The 18,527-nt window shown below is 47.2% G+C and overlaps 1 protein-coding gene across 1 annotated transcript in view; it reads left to right on the top strand.

The window, feature by feature from the left end:
• Positions 1-17,741, top strand: part of WDR93 (WD repeat domain 93) — a 51,997-nt gene extending 34,256 nt beyond the window's left edge. The window contains exon 18 of the mRNA XM_038747444.1: positions 17,301-17,741. The gene's annotated coding sequence lies outside the window, so the exon portion shown is untranslated. The remainder of the gene's footprint in view (positions 1-17,300) is intronic.
• Positions 17,742-18,527: the final 786 nt, after the last annotated feature.

The raw sequence follows: 18,527 nt of genomic DNA, 5'->3' as shown, positions 1-18,527 counted from the left end.
AGTGCTTGGGAAGTACAGGTTGGCAACATATAGAGACGATCCCTACCCAACAACAGGCTCACAGTCTAGAAGGGGGAGACAGTCAACAAAACAAAACATGTAGACAGGTGTCAAAATTGTCAGAACAAATAGACTTATAGCTATATGCACATCATTAACAAAATAAATAGAATAGTAAATATGTACAAGTAAAATAGAGTAATAAATCTGTACAAATATATAAGTGTCGTGGGGAAGGGAAGGAGGTAGGGCAGGGGGGATAGGGAGGAGAAGAGGAAAAAGGGGGCTCAGTCTGGGAAGGCCTCCTGGAGAAGGTGAGTTCTCAGTAGGGCTTTGAAGGGAGGAAGAGAACTAGCTTGACGGATGTGTGGAGGGAGGGCATTCCAGGCCAGGGGAAGGATGTGTGCCGGGGGTCGACGGTGGGACAGGTGAGAATGAGGCCCAGTGAGGAGGTTAGCAGTGGCAGAGGAGCGGAGGGTGTGGGCTGGGCTGTAGAAGGAGAGAAGGGAGGTGAGGTAGGAAGGGGCGAGGTGATGGAGAGCCTTGAAGCCGAGAGTGAGGAGTTTTTGCTACATTTGTAGGAGACAGGCAAACACTGGAGATTTTTGAGGAGGGGAGTGACATGTCCAAAGTGTTTCTGTACAAAGATAATCCAAGCAGCAGAGTGAAGTATAGACTGAAGTGGGGAGAGACAGGAGGATGGGAGATCAGAGAAGAGGCTGATGCAGTAATCCAGTCGGGATAGGATGAGAGATTGAACCAGCAAGGTAGTGGTTTGGTTGGAGAGGAGAGGGCAGACCTTGGCGATGTTGTGGAGGTGAGACCGGCAGCTTTTGGTGATGGATTGGATGTGTGGAGTGAATGAGACAGTGGAGTTGAGGATGACACCAAGGTTGCGGGCTTGGGAGATGGGAAGGATGGTAGTGCCATCTACAGTGATGGGAAAGTCAGGGAGAGGACAGGGCTTGGGAGGGAAGATAAGGAGTTCAGTCTTGAACATATTGATGGAGATGTCCTGAAGGCAGGAGGAGATACGAGCCTGGAGGGAGGGAGAATTCTTATTATGTAGAAAAATGATCTGAGCAGTGGAGACTAGTATGGATTGGAGTGGGGAGAGACAGGAGGCAGGGACATCAGCAAGGAGGCTGATACAGTAATCAAGGCATGATAGAATAAACACTTGGATTAACATGGTAGCAGTTTGGATGGAGAGGAAAGGACAGATTGTAGCTATGTTGAGGAGGTTGAACTGACAGTTTAGTGATAGACTGAATATGTGTGTTGAATGAGAGAGAAGAGTCAAGGATAATGCCTAGGTTATGGGCTCGTGAGACAGGGAGGGCAGTGGTGCTGTTTACAGTGATGGGAAAGGTAGGGGACGGACAGGGTTAGGGTGGGAAGCTAAGGAGTTCTGTTTTGGACATTTTTGGTTTGAGGTGATGGCAGAACACCCAAGTAGAGCTGTCTTGATGGCAAGAGGAAATGTGAGACTGCAGTGAGGGTGAGAGATCAGTGCTGGAGATGTAGGTTTGGGAATCATCCTCATAGAGGTGGTAGTTGAAGCAGTGGGATCGAGTGAGTTGTCCAAGGGAGTGAGGGTCGATGGAGAATAGAAAAAGACCCAGAACTGAACCTTGAAGGTTACCCACAGTTAAGGGGTAGGAGGTAGAGGAGAAGCCCTTGTAAGAGACTGAGAATGACAGGCCAGTGAGATAGGAGAAGAATCAGGAAAGGACATTGTCAGTGACCCACGTGCTCACAGTCTTAATCACCATGTGCAGATGAGGCAACTGAGGCACAGAGAAGTGAAGTGACTTGCCCAGAGTCATACAAGTGTGGAGCTGGGATTAGAACCCAGGTCCTTCTGACTCCCAAGCTTGTGCTCTATCCACTAGACCACACAGTTTGGTCCTACTCAGTCCTCGGGACTCTGGCTCTGCAGGAGACTTAGCCGTGGCTTAGCTGGGAAATAAGATCCTTAGGAGCCTGCTGCACTAAGGGAATCAGAAAGGAAGGGGGTTCAGTGCCCTCACTATTCCCTTTGGGGCTGTGGCTGGGGAGCAAAACCAGCCTCAGTCTGGCGGGATCAGAGCCTCCAGGTCCAGAAAGGGTCAGAGGGGCTGGTGAGAAGATGGAGAGGCTACAGCATTCTCACCCCCTTGACAAGAGGTGACTCTATGAGATTCTCTTAGAGTCAGAAAGAGGCAATCCTTCTCTGTGCCCTGGTGAGCCCTGGGGGCTGGTTGAGAGCACCCCAGCCCGGAGCAGTTCATTCAGGCATTCATTCAATCATATTTATTGAGTACTTACTGTATGCAGAGCACTGTATTAAGATCTTGGGAGAGTATAATACAACAATAAACAGACACATTCCCTGCCCACAATAAGGTTACAGTCTAGAGGGGGGGAGACAGACATGAATATAAATAAATAAATTACAGATATGTATATAAGTGTTGTGGGGCTGGGGTGGGGCAGGGGGGAAGAACAAAGGAAGGAAGTCAGGGTGACGCAGAGGGGAGTGGGAGAAGAGGAAAAGGGGGCTTAGTCCGGGTAGCCCTCTTGGATGAGATATACCTTCAGTAAGGGGGAGAATAATTGTCCAGTTTGAGGAGGGAGGGCATTCCAGGCCAAAGGGGGGATATGGGTGAGGGATCCGTGGTGAGATAGATGAGATGGAGGCACAGTGAGAAGGTTTGCATTATAGGAATGAAGTTTACAGGCTGGGTTGTAATAGGAGAGTAGTGAGGTGAAATAGGAGGGGGCAAGATGATTGAGTGCTTTAAAGCCAAGGGTGAGGAGTTTTTGTTTGATGCCAAAGTGGGTGGGCAACCACTGGAGTTTTTAGAGGAGTGGGGAAATGTATCCTGAACATTTTTGTAGAAAATATGTGGAAAGTTCCCTTCAAGCTCTGAACACAGGTCTCAGGTACCTAGGGCCTCGAAGCACAAGCCTGCACCCTAGCCGTCCCCAGGACAAGTTCTCACCATCAGACATGGAAGCTTCTTTCATCCTCAGCCTCCACTGTTCTCTGAGAGAAGCAGTGGGGGAGTCTCCTGCCAGGGTTTCCATTGCTTTACCTGTGTGCCATGAGTAGATGGGTTGGCAGCAGTAACCACCTTTTTTTATGGTGTTAAGTGCTTACTATGTGTTCTAAACTCAGGAGTAGGTACCAGTTAATTAGTTGGACAAGGTCCCCATCCCGCATGGGCCTTGCAGCCTAAGGATGGGGCTCACAACTCTCCCTCCCCTGCTCCTGATACCACACTAGAGGAGGCCCCAGTAGCAGGAGTCCCCCAGAACTGATCCAGTTATGACCTCAAGCGACCCAGTTATGACGCAGGCCAGAGCAGTTCCCTCCCCACCCTGCAGGAAGCTGGTTCACAGGAAGGTTCTGATGTAGGGCCCCCAAGCCACAGAAAAACAAGTTGCTCTTCCTTAATGCAAGACAGGGACTGTGTCTCATCTCTCCCCTGGTGCTGAGTACAGTGTTTGGCATGTAGTAGGCACTTTATAAATATCACAATTATTGGTATTATTATTATCCAGTTCAACTCTGCCCAGATCCCAGACCTGCAAAGCCATGGCAATTGGAAATTCTCGCCTCTCCAGGGGGCGCCCTGCCCCTCATGGACATGGGCAGGGGCACAGAGGAGAAGAGGGCATCTCTCCCAGGGGGCTTGAGGGGCTTGGTCTGCCTCTTCCACACACAGGTTATATAAATACCCCTCTCCAACCCCTGGAAACATCTGTACCCCAGTGTCTTCCACATGGGGAATTTGGATGAAGAAGCCATCAGCGAGAGATTCAGCAAAGGCTGAGAGACCACCTTGTCCTCCTCCAGCTCTCCTCAGATTGTTGTGCCTCTATGGATCCCAGTCTGGGGGCCAACTGAGCTTCCTCCAGTGGTATTCATTCAATCATATTCAACCATATTTATTGAGCGCTTACAGTGGGCAGAGCACTGTTCTAAGCACTTAGCACTGTATTAGTAGTAGTAGCATCAATAGGAAGCAGCATGGTGTAGTGGATAGAGCATGAGGTCTGGGAATCATTCATTCATTCAACTGTATTTACTGAGTGCTTACTGTGTGCACAGCACTGTACTAACCACTTGAGTCAGAAGGTCATGGGTTCTAATTCTAGCTATGCCACTTGTCTGCTGTGTGACCTTGGGCAAGTCACTTCACTTTCTCTGTGCCTCAGTTACCTCATCTGTAAAATGGGGATTAAGACTGTGAGCCCCACATGGGACAGGGACTGTGTCCAACTCAATTTGCTTGTATCCACCCCAGTGCTTTATACAGTGCGACACATAGTAAGTGCTTAACACGTACCATCATTATTAGAAGCATTCAATAACATCTACTGGCTGCAATGCACTGCACTACACAGTCCGATGCCCGCAGTTTAACAGGGGAGGCAGACCTAGAAGTATGTACAGAGTAATCAAAATAAATAATTGACTGTACATAAGTGCTGAAGTTGACTCCCAGATGTCTGATGGATAGGTTTATAAAACATGGAATTTTAATTGAGAGCCGTTGGAAGAGGTGGGCTTTTAAGAAAGCTTTGAATATGGAGGCGGGGAGGCTGAGGTCTGGAGGATTGGGGGAGGGAAGGGGTTCCAAGCCAGGAAGCAGCTGGAGAGTTGGAGGTGAGGAAAAGTTAGAAGATTATCTAGGAAGGAAGGAATCAATCAGTGACTTAATAGTATTTATTGAGAGTTCAGTGTGTGCAGAGCACAATACTATGCTCTTGGGAGAATATAATAGAATTAGTAGACATGATCCCTGCTTTCAGAGAGCTTAAAATCTAAGTGGGAAAAACAGATACTAAAATAAATTACAAGCAGGAGGAAGTGATAGAGTATAAACGATATGCATCTAAGAGTTAGGGGAGGGATTGGGGTAAGGTGTGAGAACTCAAGTGCTTAGGTGATACAGAAGTGAGAACAGTAGGGGAAATTAGGTGGGGAGATGAGAGATGAATCAAGGAAGACCTGCTGGAGGAGATGTGATTTTAGAAGGGCCTTGAAGATGGGGTGGACAGTGGTCTGCCAGATGTGAAGGGGAAGGGGGTTTCAGGTAGAAGAGAGGGTGTGAGAAAGAGTATGGCAACCAGAGAGCCCGGAACGAGGTTCAGTGAGTAGCTTGGCTTGAGAGGAGTGAAGGGTATGAACTGTGGTGTAATGTGAGAGGAGTGAAGATAACTAGTGGGGACAGAGTTGATGGGGTGCCTTGAAGTCAATGGCCAGGAGTTTCTGCTCGATGCAGAGGGGAATGGGCAACCTTTGGAAGTGTTTGAGGAGTGGGGAGACATACACTGTGTTAGGAAAATGATATGGGAAGCAAAATAAAGCGTGGACTGTAGTGGGAAGAGACAAAAGGCAGAAAGGTCTGCGAGGAGGCTGTCCCAGTAGCCTAGCCAGGTTATGACAAGAGAAGCAGGATGGCCTAATAATAATAATAATGATAAAAATAATAATAATTGTGGTGGTGGTATTTGTTAAGCACTTACTATGTGCCAAGCACTGTTCTAGGTGCTGATAACAATGGTATTTGTTAAGTACCCACTATGTGCCAGGCACTGTAATAAGCACTGGGATGGATACAAGCAAATTGGGTTGGACACAGTCCCTGTCCCACATGGGGCTCACAGTCTCAATCCCCATTTTACAGATGAGGTAACTGAGGCACAGAGAAGTGAAGTGACTTGCCCAAGGTCACACAGAAGGCAAGTGGCAGATCCAGGATTAGAACCCATGACCTTCTGACTCCCAGGCCCATGCTCTATCCACTTCGCCATACTGCTTCTTAGTGGATAGAGCATGGGAGAGAGAGTCAGAAGGACCTGGGTTCTAATCCTGGCTCCGCCACTTATCTTCTATGTGACCTTGGGTAAGTCACTTCACTTCTCTGTGTGTTAGTTGCCTCATCTGTAGAACAGGGATTAAGACTGTGAACCCCATGCAGGATATGGACTGTCCAACCTGATTAGCTTGTATTTACCCCAGAATTTAGTTCAGTGCTGGTACATAGTAGTAAATGCTTAACAAATACCAATGGAAAAAAAGTGCTTGGATCTGCATGGTAGCAGTATGGCTGGAGAGAAAGGGACTATGGGTTGGAGAGTAACAAGTGAAGAGAGCAGATACATAAGGTGGGTTGACTTGCTGGAGACCCTTGAAGGCCAGGATAATAATAATAATACTGTTGGTACTTGTCAGGCACTTACTACTTGCCAAGCACTGTTCTAAGTGCTGGGGGTAGATACAAGGTAATCAGGTTGTCCTATGTGGGGCTCACAGTCTTCATCCCCATTTTACAGATGAGGTCCAGTCCTCTCCCTCCCAGGAAGGCAACTCAGAGGTAGGGTCCCCCGTGCCCACTGAGAAAGAGTTAATCAGACGAGGGCTTGCTTTCTCCAGGGCACAGGCTGTATGGGGCCAGGCCAATTGCAGTGTGGATGGTGTAGTGGTTAGAGCACAGACCTGGGAGTCAGAAGGTAATAGGTTCTAATCCCGGCTCTGCCACTTGTCTGTTGTGTGGGCAAGTCACTTTTCTGTGCGTCAGTTATCTCATCTGTAAAATGGGGGTTGATACTGTGAGACCCACATGGGGCAGGGCCTGTGCCCAACTCAATTTGCTTGTATCCATCTCAGAGTTTAGTACAGTGCCTGGCATGTAGTAAGTGTTTAACAAATACCACCATTGTTACTATTATTATTCCACTGCACTTGTTCTTAGACAGTGAGGGAGGCAACTCCGTATGGTCTAGGTCCTCTGGGCCTGTAACCTCCAGCCCCTTTTGTCTTCTTCCTGGGTCCTTCCCAGAGAGAGCCCCTCCTTTCCCATCCTGCTCCAGGACTAGTACTGCAATGCCCTGGGTCAGAAGAACGTTTGAGAGATATTGTCTGGGGTGGTCTTTGCTTCTGCTTCAGCCCCGGGGCCTAGCTGTACTTTACATTAATCTCCCCAACTAGATTGTAAGCTCTACACGAAAAGCAGCAGCATGATAGAGCAGAGACCTGGGAGTCAGAAGAACCAGTGTTCAAATCCCAGCTCTGCCACTTGTCTGCTGTGTGACCTTGGGCGAGTCACTTCACTTCTCAGTTTCTCAGTTATCTCATCTAGAAAATGGAGATTAGTACTGTAATCCATCTGGATGTCCGCCCGCCACCTAAAGCTCAATATGTCGAAGACTGAGCTCCTTGTCTTCCCTCCCAAACCTTGTCTTCTCCCTGACTTTCCCATCTCTGTTGACGGCACTACCATCCTTCCCGTCTCACAAGCCCGCAACCTTGGTGTCATCCTCGACTCTGCTCTCTCATTCACCCCTCACATCCAAGCCGTCACCAAAACCTGCCGGTCTCAGCTCCGCAACATTGCCAAGATCCGCCCTTTCCTCTCCATCCAAACTGCTACCCTGCTAATTCAAGCTCTCATCCTATCCCGTCTGGACTACTGCACTAGCCTTCTCTCTGATCTCCCATCCTCGTGTCTCTCTCCACTTCAATCCATACTTCATGCTGCTGCCCGGATTATCTTTGTCCAGAAACGCTCTGGACATATTACTCCCCTCCTCAAAAACCTCCAATGGCTACCGATCAATCTGCACATCAGGCAGAAACTCCTCACCCTGGGCTTCAAGGCTCTCCATCACCTCGCCCCCTCCTACCTCACCTCCCTTCTCTCCTTCTACTGCCCAGCCCGCACCCTCCGCTCCTCCACCACTAATCTCCTCACTGTACCTCGCTCTCGCCTGTCCCGCCATCGACCCCCGGCCCACGTCATCCCCCGGGCCTGGAATGCCCTCCCTCTGCCCATCCGCCAAGCTAGCTCTCTTCCTCCCTTCAAGGCCCTGCTGAGAGCTCACCTCCTCCAGGAGGCCTTCCCAGACTGAGCCCCTTCTTTCCTCTCCCCCCCGTCCCCCTCTCCATCCCCCCGTCTTACCTCCTTCCCTTCTCCACAGCACCTGTATATATGTATATATGGTTGTACATATTTATTACTCTATTTATTTATTTATTTATTTATTTTACTTGTACATTTCTATCCTACTTATTTTATTTTGTTGGTATGTTTGGTTCTGTTCTCTGTCTCCCCCTTTTAGACTGTGAGCCCACTGTTGGGTAGGGACTGTCTCTATGTGATGCCAATTTGTACTTCCCAAGCGCTTAGTACAGTGCTCTGCACATAGTAAGCGCTCAATAAATACGATTGATTGATTGATTGATTGTAAGCCCCACACGGGACATGGACTGTGTCCAACCTGATTTGCTTGTATTTACCCCAGCTGTCAATATCTTGCTTGGCACATAGTAAACACTTACCGAATACCGTTAAAACAATGCTCCTTGAAATTAATGATGGCATTTATTAAGTGCTTACTATGTGCAAAGCACTGTTCGAAGCGCTGGAAGGGACCATGTCTACCTACTGTATCATAATTTCCCAAGGGGTTGGTACAGTACTCTGCACACAGAAAGAGCTCAATTCATTCATTCAATCAATTACCAATCAATCTGCGCATCAGGCAGAAACTCCTCACCCTCAGCTTCAAGGCTCTCCATCACCTCGCCCCCTCCTACCTCACCTCCCTTCTCTCCTTCTACGGCCCAGCCCGCACCCTCTGCTCCTCTGCCACTAGTCTCCTCACCGTGCCTCGTTCTCGTCTGTCCTGCTGTCGACCCCCACCCACGTCCTCCCCCTGGCCTGGAATGCCCTACCTCTGCCCATCTGCCTAGCTGGATCTCTTCCTCCCTTCAAGGCCCTACTGAGAGCTCACCTCCTCCAGGAGGCCTTCCCAGACTGAGCCCCCTCCTTCCTCTTCCCCTCCTTCCCCCTCCCTCACCGCCCCCGTCTTACCTCCTTCCCTTCCCCACAGCACCTGTATATATGTATATATGTTTGTACATATTTATTACTCTATTTATTTATTTTACTTGTACATATCTATTCTATTTATTTTACTTTGTTAATATGTTTGGTTTTGTTCTCTGTCTCCCCCTTCTAGACTGTGAGCCCACTGTTGGGTAGGGACTGTCTCTATATGTTGCCAACTTGTACTTCCCAAGCGCTTAGTACAGTGCTCTGCACACAGTAAGCGCTCAATAAATATGATTGATTGATTCATTCATTCATTCATTCAGTCATATTATATTGCACGCTTACTGTGTGCAGAGCACTGTACTAAGCTCTTGGAAAGTGCAATTCAGCAACAGATGGAGACAATCCCTACCCAACAACGGGCTCGCAAAAATACTATTGTTTGACTGAGTCTCTGTGATGGGAGATAGGTCTCCCTCCCCAGCCAGCCACTCTAGGGTCCCTCTGAAAGGTGGGAGGCTTTCTGGGAAGGGGGAGCAAAGGAAGGGGGCAGGGTAGGAGTGGGCCAGCTTCCACCCCAAACTCCCCTCCAGGGCACCCTCCCTCTCTCCCTCTTGGGCAGGCAAGGGGCCTAAGCTGACACCAGAGCAGGGGAAGGGAAGCAGACCCCAGGGCCCTGCCCAAGATGACTTATTTGCATCTCAAAGGCTTCCCCCTTTCGGTTGAAGGAATTAAAGTTATTAGCAAGTCATTTCACAGGTAACTGGGACTCATTATAGTCCCAGTCCTCCCTCTCTGGGCCTCCAGTGTCACATCCACTGTTTATTAGCAACCCCATGTGAATCTCCATTAACACCTTCCAGCTAATAGCAGGGCCCAAACAGAGTCCCCGGCCCCTGCCAACTGCATCCAGGGCCAAAACTGATTAGGGAAGGAGACTCCAATCTCCTTCCACACAACAGGCCCCCGGACAGGGCCTCCTCCGATTCAGGAATCCTCTGCCTCCGTGCTCTCTGCTGCTTAGAGTCATGTCTCTCCAGCTGGACCCCATAAAACAAAGGTCTGGAGGGAGAGCCATGTAAATCAATCAGTGGTGTTTACTGAAAGCTTACTCTCTGCAAAGTACTCAACTACTGTACTGGTGAAGAAGCATGGCCAAGTGGAAAGAGCCGGGGCCTGGAAGTCAGAGGACCTGGGTTCTAATCCCAGCTTTGCCAGTTGCTTGCAGTATGACTGTGAGCTTGTTGTGGGCAGGGAATGTGTCTGGTGTTACATTGTCCTCTCCTAAGCACTTAGTACAGTGCTTTGCACACAGTAAGCGCTCTAGCCTGTGAGCCCGTTGTTGGGTAGGGACCGTCTCTATATGTTGCCAACTTGTACTTCCCAAGCGCTTAGTACAGTGCTCTGCACACAGTAAGCGCTCAATAAATACGATTGAATGAATGAATACATGCGATCGAATGAATGAATGAATTTAACTTTTCTGGGCCTCGGTTCCATCAACTGTAAAATGGGATTAAATACCTACTTAGACTGTTGGCCCCATGTGGTACAGAGACTGTGCCCACCCTAATTAACTTGTAATCATTCATTCATTCCATTGTATTTATTGAGCATTTACTGTGTGCACAGCACTGTACTAAGCACTGGGGAGAATACAGTACAACAATAAACACATTCCCTGCCCAAGACTAGTTTACAGTTTTAATTTCAAGTTTAGCATGTCCAAATCAGAACTTATTTTCCCTCAAAACCCTGTCCTCCCCAACTTTCCCATCACTGTAGATGGCACCACCATCCTTCCTGTCTCACAAGCCCATAATCTTGACATTATCCTTGACTCCTCTCTCTCATTCAACCCATATATTCAATCCGTTACCAAATCTTGTTGGTGCCACCTTCACAGCATCACTAAAATCCGCCCTTTCCTCTCCATCCAAACTCCTACCATGTAAATACAATCACTCATCCTATCCTGCCTGGATTACGGCATCAGGCTCCTTGCTGACTTCCCAGCTTCCTGTCCGTCCCCACTCCAGTCCATACTTCACTCTGCTGCCCGGATCATTTTTCAACAAAAAAATTCAGGACAAATTTCCCCACTCCTCAAAAAACTCCAGTGGTTGCCCATCCGCACCCACATCAAACAAAAACTTTTCACCATTAGCTTCAAAGCACTCCATCACTTTGCCCCCTCCTATTCATTCATTCATCTATTCATTCATTCATTTATTCAGTCATATTTATTGAGCGCTTACTGTGTGCAGAGCACTGTACTAAGCGCTTGGGAAGTACAAGTTGGCAACATAGAGAAACGGTCCCTACTCAACAACAGGCTCAGAGTCTAGAAGGGGGAGACAGACAACAAAACAAAACATGTAGACAGGTGTCAAGTCCTCAGAACAAAAGGAATTAAAGCTAAATGTACATCATTATCAAAATAAATAGAATAGTAAATAAATACAAGTAAAATAAATAGAGTAATACATCTGTACAAATATATACAAGTGCTGGGGGAGGGGAAGGAGGTAGAGCTGGGGGGATGGGGAGGAGGAGATACTCCTACCTCCCTTGGCTACTCTCCTAATATAACCCAGCCCAGCTTGCCTGGGAGTTTACTTTGCCAGATCCTAAAAATAGCCCCTCCATCAATCAATCAATCGATCAATGGTATTTTTTAATACAGTATTTGTTAAAGCACTTTCTATGTGCCAGGCACTGTAGTAGATACAAGATAATTAGGTTGGACACAGTCCCTGTCCCACTTAGGGCTCTTAACCCCCATTTTAACAGATGAGGTAGCCAAGGCACAGAGAAGTGAAGTGACTCACCCAAGGTCACACAGGAGACAAGTATCAGGGACGGAATCAGGACCCAGGTACTCTGACTCCCAGCCCCAGTGTCTTTCCACCAGGCCACCCTGCTTTCAAACTGAGAGATCATTTGCATCAGCTCCGTGTGTTTGGCAAATCAGAAATCGATAGTGTTGGTTTTTTTCCACCAAACAATTGTGAATTGTATCCTGAAGTTTGAACACCAAATGTGATTTGAGTATGTGATTGCAGGCACTTTTGCTCTGCTCTGTCACCCTTGATGTTAATTGCAGAAGATGGTGGGCCTACAGAAAAAGTTAACTATGCAAAAGCTCCCTTCATGTTCCCATCCCCAAATCCATTGTAGGGAGCTTTTAATTTGCCTTTTCAGCAAGTTTATTATTATTTTTAAAAATCTGATTATTTGTTAAACACTTATTATGGGCTAGGCACTGTATTAAGCCCTGGGGTAGATACAAGCAAGTTGGATTGGACACAGTCAGTGTCCCATGTGGGGCTCACAGTCTCAATCCCCAATTTACAGATGAGGTAACTGAGTACAGAGAAGTAAAGTGACTCACCCAAGAACACACAGCAGACAAGTGAAGCAGCATGAAGATTAGTGAAAAGAGCACGGGTTTGGGAATCAGAGGACATGGGTTCTAATCTCAGCTCTGCCACTTGTCTGCTGGGTGACCTCGGGCAAGCCTCTTCACTTCTCTGTGCCTCAGTTACCTCATCTGTAAAATGAAGATTAAGACTGTGAGCCCCACGTGGGACAACCTGATTACCTTGTATCTACCCCAGCGCTTAGAACAGTGTTTGGCACATAATAAGTGCTTAACAAATACCGTAATTTTAAAGTGGCGGAGTCCGGATTAGAACCCATGACCTTCTGACTCCAGGCCTGTGCTCTATCCACTACCCCAAGCTACTTCCCTACAAGCGTCTGAGTTGAGCCCAGAAGGATCCCTTCTCTGGGGCCTGGAGGCTGTGCAGTGACCCTGCAGACAGGACTGTAGTTCCAGGGAGGCTTGACCCATCTATAGAATTAAGGGCCTTGGGTCTTCTCAGTCCCAATCAAGGCAGATTGGGAAATTTGCACAAGCTTCCTGCACAGAGCCCTAGCAGCCCTGGTTCTCTCATGAGGGGCAATCACCTCATCACTCTTCTTCCCCCCTGTTTTATACCCACATTTTATACCCACATACACATATTGGGGTAGCATTACAGCCCACTCAGTAATGGGGATAAATCTGAGTTGATTGTGCCCACAGTGTAAGAGGGATGATCTTCCAGACCAAGGGGAAGCACTGAGCAGCTGTTCTGGAGAGATTCCCCCGGCTACTGGAACCAGACCATCCTCTGTTCTCAGAACAGCAGCCTGCTCCCTTGTGGCACCAATCAGTATTCTGGGAGGCTGCGCCTCTTTCTCATCCCCTGGCTTGACAGCTGGCTTGTTCAAGGAGGCTATGCCTGGTGGCTGTATAGTATAATCACAATTATAATTATGGCAGTTTTTAAGCACTTACTATGTACCACACGCTGTACTAAGCCCTGGGGTAGATACAAGCAAGTCGGATTGGACACAGTCCCTGTCCCACGTGGGGCTCACAGTCTCAATCCCTGTTTTACAGATGAGGGAACTGAGACACAGAGAAGTGAAGTGATTTGCCCAAGGTCACACAGCATCCATCACCCAATCACTTGGGGAGGGGCGGCACAGGTGTTGTAGTACCCTGGTAGGATTAAGAAAGAATGGACTCTCAAGAGGCGAGCCAAAGAGCAGAAAAGGAAAGAAAGTGGCTGTCTGCCCATTCACCCCAGTGGGGTACGAGTGATGAACAGCCCCATCCCACCTCCACTGCCTGGTTTTTATTGGGTTACACAGCCAATTAGCAACACGAGGTGGGGTTGGAGGGGGGGGGGTGCTCCTAATCACAAGTCCCTGTTTTTTGTCATTGAGTAGACAGCCGTTTTCTGTCATCGAGTGGATAGCTGTTTTCCAGGTCCTGTGCATGAGACAGATGTGTGGCCTTGTACAAGATGGAGTCGTTCTTGCTTTGCAAAAAATGGAGTCAGTTTTGCCCTGAACAAAAGGAGGTTAATCTTCAGTAGGGTTTGGAAGGGGGAAAGAGTGATTGTTTGGCGAATCTGAGGAGGGAGGGAGTCCCAGGCTAGAGGGAGGATGTGGGCCATGGGATGGTAGTGAGATAGAAGAGATTGAGGCCCAGTGAGAAGGTAAGCACCAGAGGAGCAGACTGTGCCGGCTGGAATGTAGAAGGATTCATTCATTCATTCATTCGATCGTATTTATTGAGCACTTACTGTGTGCAAAGTGCTGTACTAAGCACTTGGGAAGTACAAGTTGGCAACATATAGAGGCGGTCCCTACCCAACAACGGGCTCACAGTCTAGAAGGGGGAGACAGACAACAAAATAAAACATGTAGACAGGTGTCAAAATCGTCAGAACAAATAGAATTATAGCGATATGCACATCATTAACAAAATAAATAGAATAGTAAATATGTACAACTAAATAGAGTAATAAATCTGTTCAAATATATACAAGTGCTGTGGGGAGGGGAAGAAGGTAGGGCGGGGGGGATGGGGAGGAGGAGAGGAAAAAGGGGGCTCAATCTTGGAAGGCCTCCTGGAGGAGGTGAGCTCTCAATAGGGCTTTGAAGGGAGGAAGAGAGCTAGCTTGGCAGATGTATGGAGGGAGGGCATTCCAGGCCAGGGGAAGGACAGGAGGTAAGGCAGGAAGGGGCAAGGTGATGGAGTGCTTTAAAGCCGATAATGAGGAGTTTTTATTTGATATGGAGGTTGATAGGCAACCACTGGAGATTTTTGAGGAGGGGGGTGACATGCCCTGAACGTTTCTGTAGAAATATAATTCAGGTAGTGGAGTGAAGTATGGACTGAAGTGGGGAGAGGCAGAAGGTTGGGAGGGCAGAAAGGAGGCTGATACAGTAATCCAATCAGGATAGGATGAGTGATTGTACTAACGTGGTAGTGGTTTGGATGGAAAGGGCAGATCTTGGTGATGTTCTGAAGGTGAGACCAAAAGGATTTGGTGATGGATTGGATATGTAGGGTGAAGGAGAGGGCAGAGTGTCTCCTGGATGACACCAAGGTTATGGGCTTGTGAGACGGGAAGGATGGCTGTGCCATCTACAGTGAAGGGAAAGTTCGGGAGAGGACAGGGTTTGGGAGGGAAGATAAGGAGCTCTGTCTTGGACATGTTGAGTTTGAGATGGTGGGAGGGCACCCAAGTAGAGGTGTCCTGAAGGCAGGAGGAGATGCGAGCCTGGAGGGAGGGAGAGAAAACAGGGGAGGAGTTATAGATTTGGGTGTCATCCGCGTAGAGGCGATAGTTGAAGCCATGGAAGTGAATGAGTTCTCCAAGGGAGTGAGTGTAGATGGAGAATAGAAGGGGAACAAGAACTGAACCTTGAGGGAAGGGGAGGAGGAGTCCACGAAGGAGACTGAGAATGAATGGCCAGAGTGATGAGGATAACCAGGAGAGGATGGAGTCAGTGAAGCCAAGGTTCATTCATTCATTAAATCAATCATATTTATTGAGTGCTTACTGTGTGCAGAGCACTGTACTAAGTGCTTGGAAAGTACGGTACCTTGATGGCGTCGCCTATTTGGGCTTAACAATGGAAATGATAATGATCACCATTAATGGTATTCACGAGCACTTAATGAGTACAGAACAGCGGACGGAGCACTTGGGAGAATTCCACAGAATTGGCAGACATGTTCCCATCCCTCAATGACCTTACAGTCTCGAGGCTGGTAGGTAGACAGTATTGTAAAATTGATAGCTATGAATGATGTGTGATATTTTTCAAGGGTTTAGTATAGGACGGGCCCTGAACTAACCTCCAGTGGGGCTAGTGGTCTGAGGGGGAGGAAGAAAGGGTTTTGAATATCTATTTTACGGATGAGGGAAGTGCGACCCATTGAAAAGGGACCAAGTGCCTGAAGAATCATGGCAGGTAAAGAGTGGGAAGTATGTAGGCGCATGTATACTTAACACAGAAACAAATGACTTCACTTCTCTGCAGGAAAATAAATACATAGAGGACCTAAGACTTATCCCTGTACAGGCATACACATACTTTATACAGAAGTCCTGGCTCTGTTACTGTCTGATGTGAGACTCACTCCCTTCATTCACCTCCCCTCCCGGCCCCTCAGCACTATATCTGTCTTTTATTTATAGTAATGTCTGTCTCCCTGCTTCTACACCATAAATTTATTGTGGACAGGGAATGTGTCTGGTTTTGGTTGTATTATACTAGCAGTGCAGTGTACAGTAGTCTGCATACGGTAAGTGTTCAATAGATAGGATTGAATGAATGAAGTCACTTAATTTCTCTGTACCTTACTGATTTCTTATGTCTAGAGCGGGGTAAAGTCTGTGAGCCCATGTCTGATATCTATCCCAGTGCTTAGAAAATATCCTGTTAAAAAAGCAACATTTATTTTTTCTTTGTACATACAAGTATATTCATGCCCCTAAACAAAAAGAGCATTTTTCTTAGTGCTAGGCCAACAGATATACACTTAAGAAACACATGTAAATTTACACATTTATTTTACTTTATTTAGATACTTATATACACCATCTTATTTGCACATCACAGTACTTATTTCTAGACAGGTGCACACATACATTTCCTTTACAGACCAACCCACAGGTTAGAACCCACAACCTCCAAATTCAGAAACGGAAGCCTTACCTCTGCTCCACGTCTACTACCTTCACCGCTTCTCCATAAGAGAAAACCTATGGTATTAAGGATTTTTTTTCTGCTTTGACTTTATTCTTTGCTTGAAATAGGATGAATGAGACCCTTCCCTTGTGAGGCCTGCTGTAGCTTAGAGGAAAGGAAATGGTGTGGAGGCCTGGGTTCTAATCTCTGCTTCAGTCTTAGAATTTTTTAAAAAAGATTCTGATCTCCCACATAGGATCAGAACTCACAACACTGAGATGGTGAAGCAAAATTTTTTAGCCCTAGTCCTACTTGGTAACCTCTAAAATTTTGTTTTATTTTTACTTTACTGTTAATGAAGCTAATTAAGAACAGCTGAAATCAATTAAAACTGCAACAGTAAGGTTAATTAATATTGATAGGCAGGCAGTCTCTTCTATTCTCCGAGAGTTGGCAGTTAAGGCTGAAAGGACCCTAAAAGGCAACTTGCTGGCCCCTTTAGGCTCTGGAGGGATTGTAGCTACTATAGTGGACTCTTTCAGTTGCTTAATACACTGCTTGACACAAACTAAGTGCTCAGTAAGTATGATTGATTGACTGTTGATGGATTGAAGCCTGTCCCTTAATAATAATAATAATATATGTTAAGCACTAACTATATGCCAGGCACTGATGCTTTTGTTTGCCAAAGGATACACACTGCTTCCAGGTTAAAATGCCACTACCGCTGTTGCTACTGCTTTGGTTTTCCTGGTAAAAGTCTGTAGCCCTTTTATATGGTATTTGTTAAGCACTTTGTGCCAGGCACTGTACTAAGTGCTGGGGTAGATACCATAATAATAATAATTATTATTACTATTATTATTATTATTATTCTTAGCTTAAGTCTAGAGGCTATCCCTTGATTCTACATTTTCTTCCTCACAGTTTCCAGCCGTCACCAGAGACATCTTTCAACGACATCTCCAAGTTATGAGAAGCTTCGGGTATTGATTTACAATACAGGCTTACCTTTTTATTTTCCAAGGTTGGGTTCGTGCCATGTTTTAATACTCTAGTTTCAGCTTCACCTTCTTTGGATTTTTGTCATCTCCGTACCCTCCTAGAAGATACATTCATCCTAAATTGACCTGATTTATTCAGTGGTAAATCTTCAACCACTTTGACAAAAGGCAGTAAGCTGTCACTGCTCAGAACTGAGGTACATCCTGGGTGCTTTTCATTTGAAGGGACATGGAAGATGATGTGATGAGCTTGAGATGGGTTTTGGCATGTTCAGTGAATAAAGGCTGAACACTGCTGTTTAGTCTGCTCTTAATAATAATAATTGTAGTATTTGTTAAGCACTTACCAAACACTGTTCTAAACACTGGGGTAGATACAAGGTAATGAGGCTGGACACAGAGTCCATCCCACACAGAGCTCACAGTCTCAATCTTCGTTTTACAGATGAGGTAACTTAGGCATAGAGAAGTGCAGTGAGCAGGTATGTGGCATCTCAGTCCATCCTCTGCTCGCTAAAACTGGAAACCTGTTCTACAGTGAGTCCTGAGGGGCCTTGTGTGGCATGTCTCAACCGCAAGGCATTCTGGGAGGGGAGACCAGAGAACCCCACACCAGACCTGCTATGTCGCCTCGGGTGAGTCACAGGCCCACAGACAAGGTGGCCAGTAGAATGGCCATTTGTCCAACCTGACCCCTAATCTAATCGGATTCACAGCCAGCCCAGCCAACACAGTACAAGTCAATACCGAATGCCTTCCTGTCCACCATTTTTATTTTCCGTGCCCAGCATCCCTCCACTCCTTTATTCTGATTACCGAGTTCCATGGCTTGGAAGCAGTGACCGAGTTTCCGGGGACCATGCCCCTGGAATGTGCTAGAAGATGAGGGACTGTTTCTGCAAGACTTGCGCCGCCCCCCCACCTCCCCAATTTATTCAAAAGGGGGTGCACTTCCAGCCCCCATCCACTGGAAACCGCCACCCTACTCTCTACCCTCCTCTCTTGATTCAGCTTTGTGGGTCACTTCTGGAAGCATCAGTATTGGAGAGTCAGATTGTGAGCTCTTCAGAGCAGGAATTGAGACCCGTAGATGGGGAAGGGGTGGGGTGGTGGTACCGTCATGCCCTCCTCGAGGACAGGATTGCGCTGA

This window comes from Tachyglossus aculeatus, chromosome 5, assembly GCF_015852505.1.
Source record: "Tachyglossus aculeatus isolate mTacAcu1 chromosome 5, mTacAcu1.pri, whole genome shotgun sequence".
Taxonomy (NCBI): Eukaryota; Metazoa; Chordata; class Mammalia; order Monotremata; family Tachyglossidae; genus Tachyglossus; species Tachyglossus aculeatus.
The sequence above is the reverse complement of the archived record's forward strand: the minus strand, read 5'-3'. Positions and strand labels throughout refer to the sequence as shown.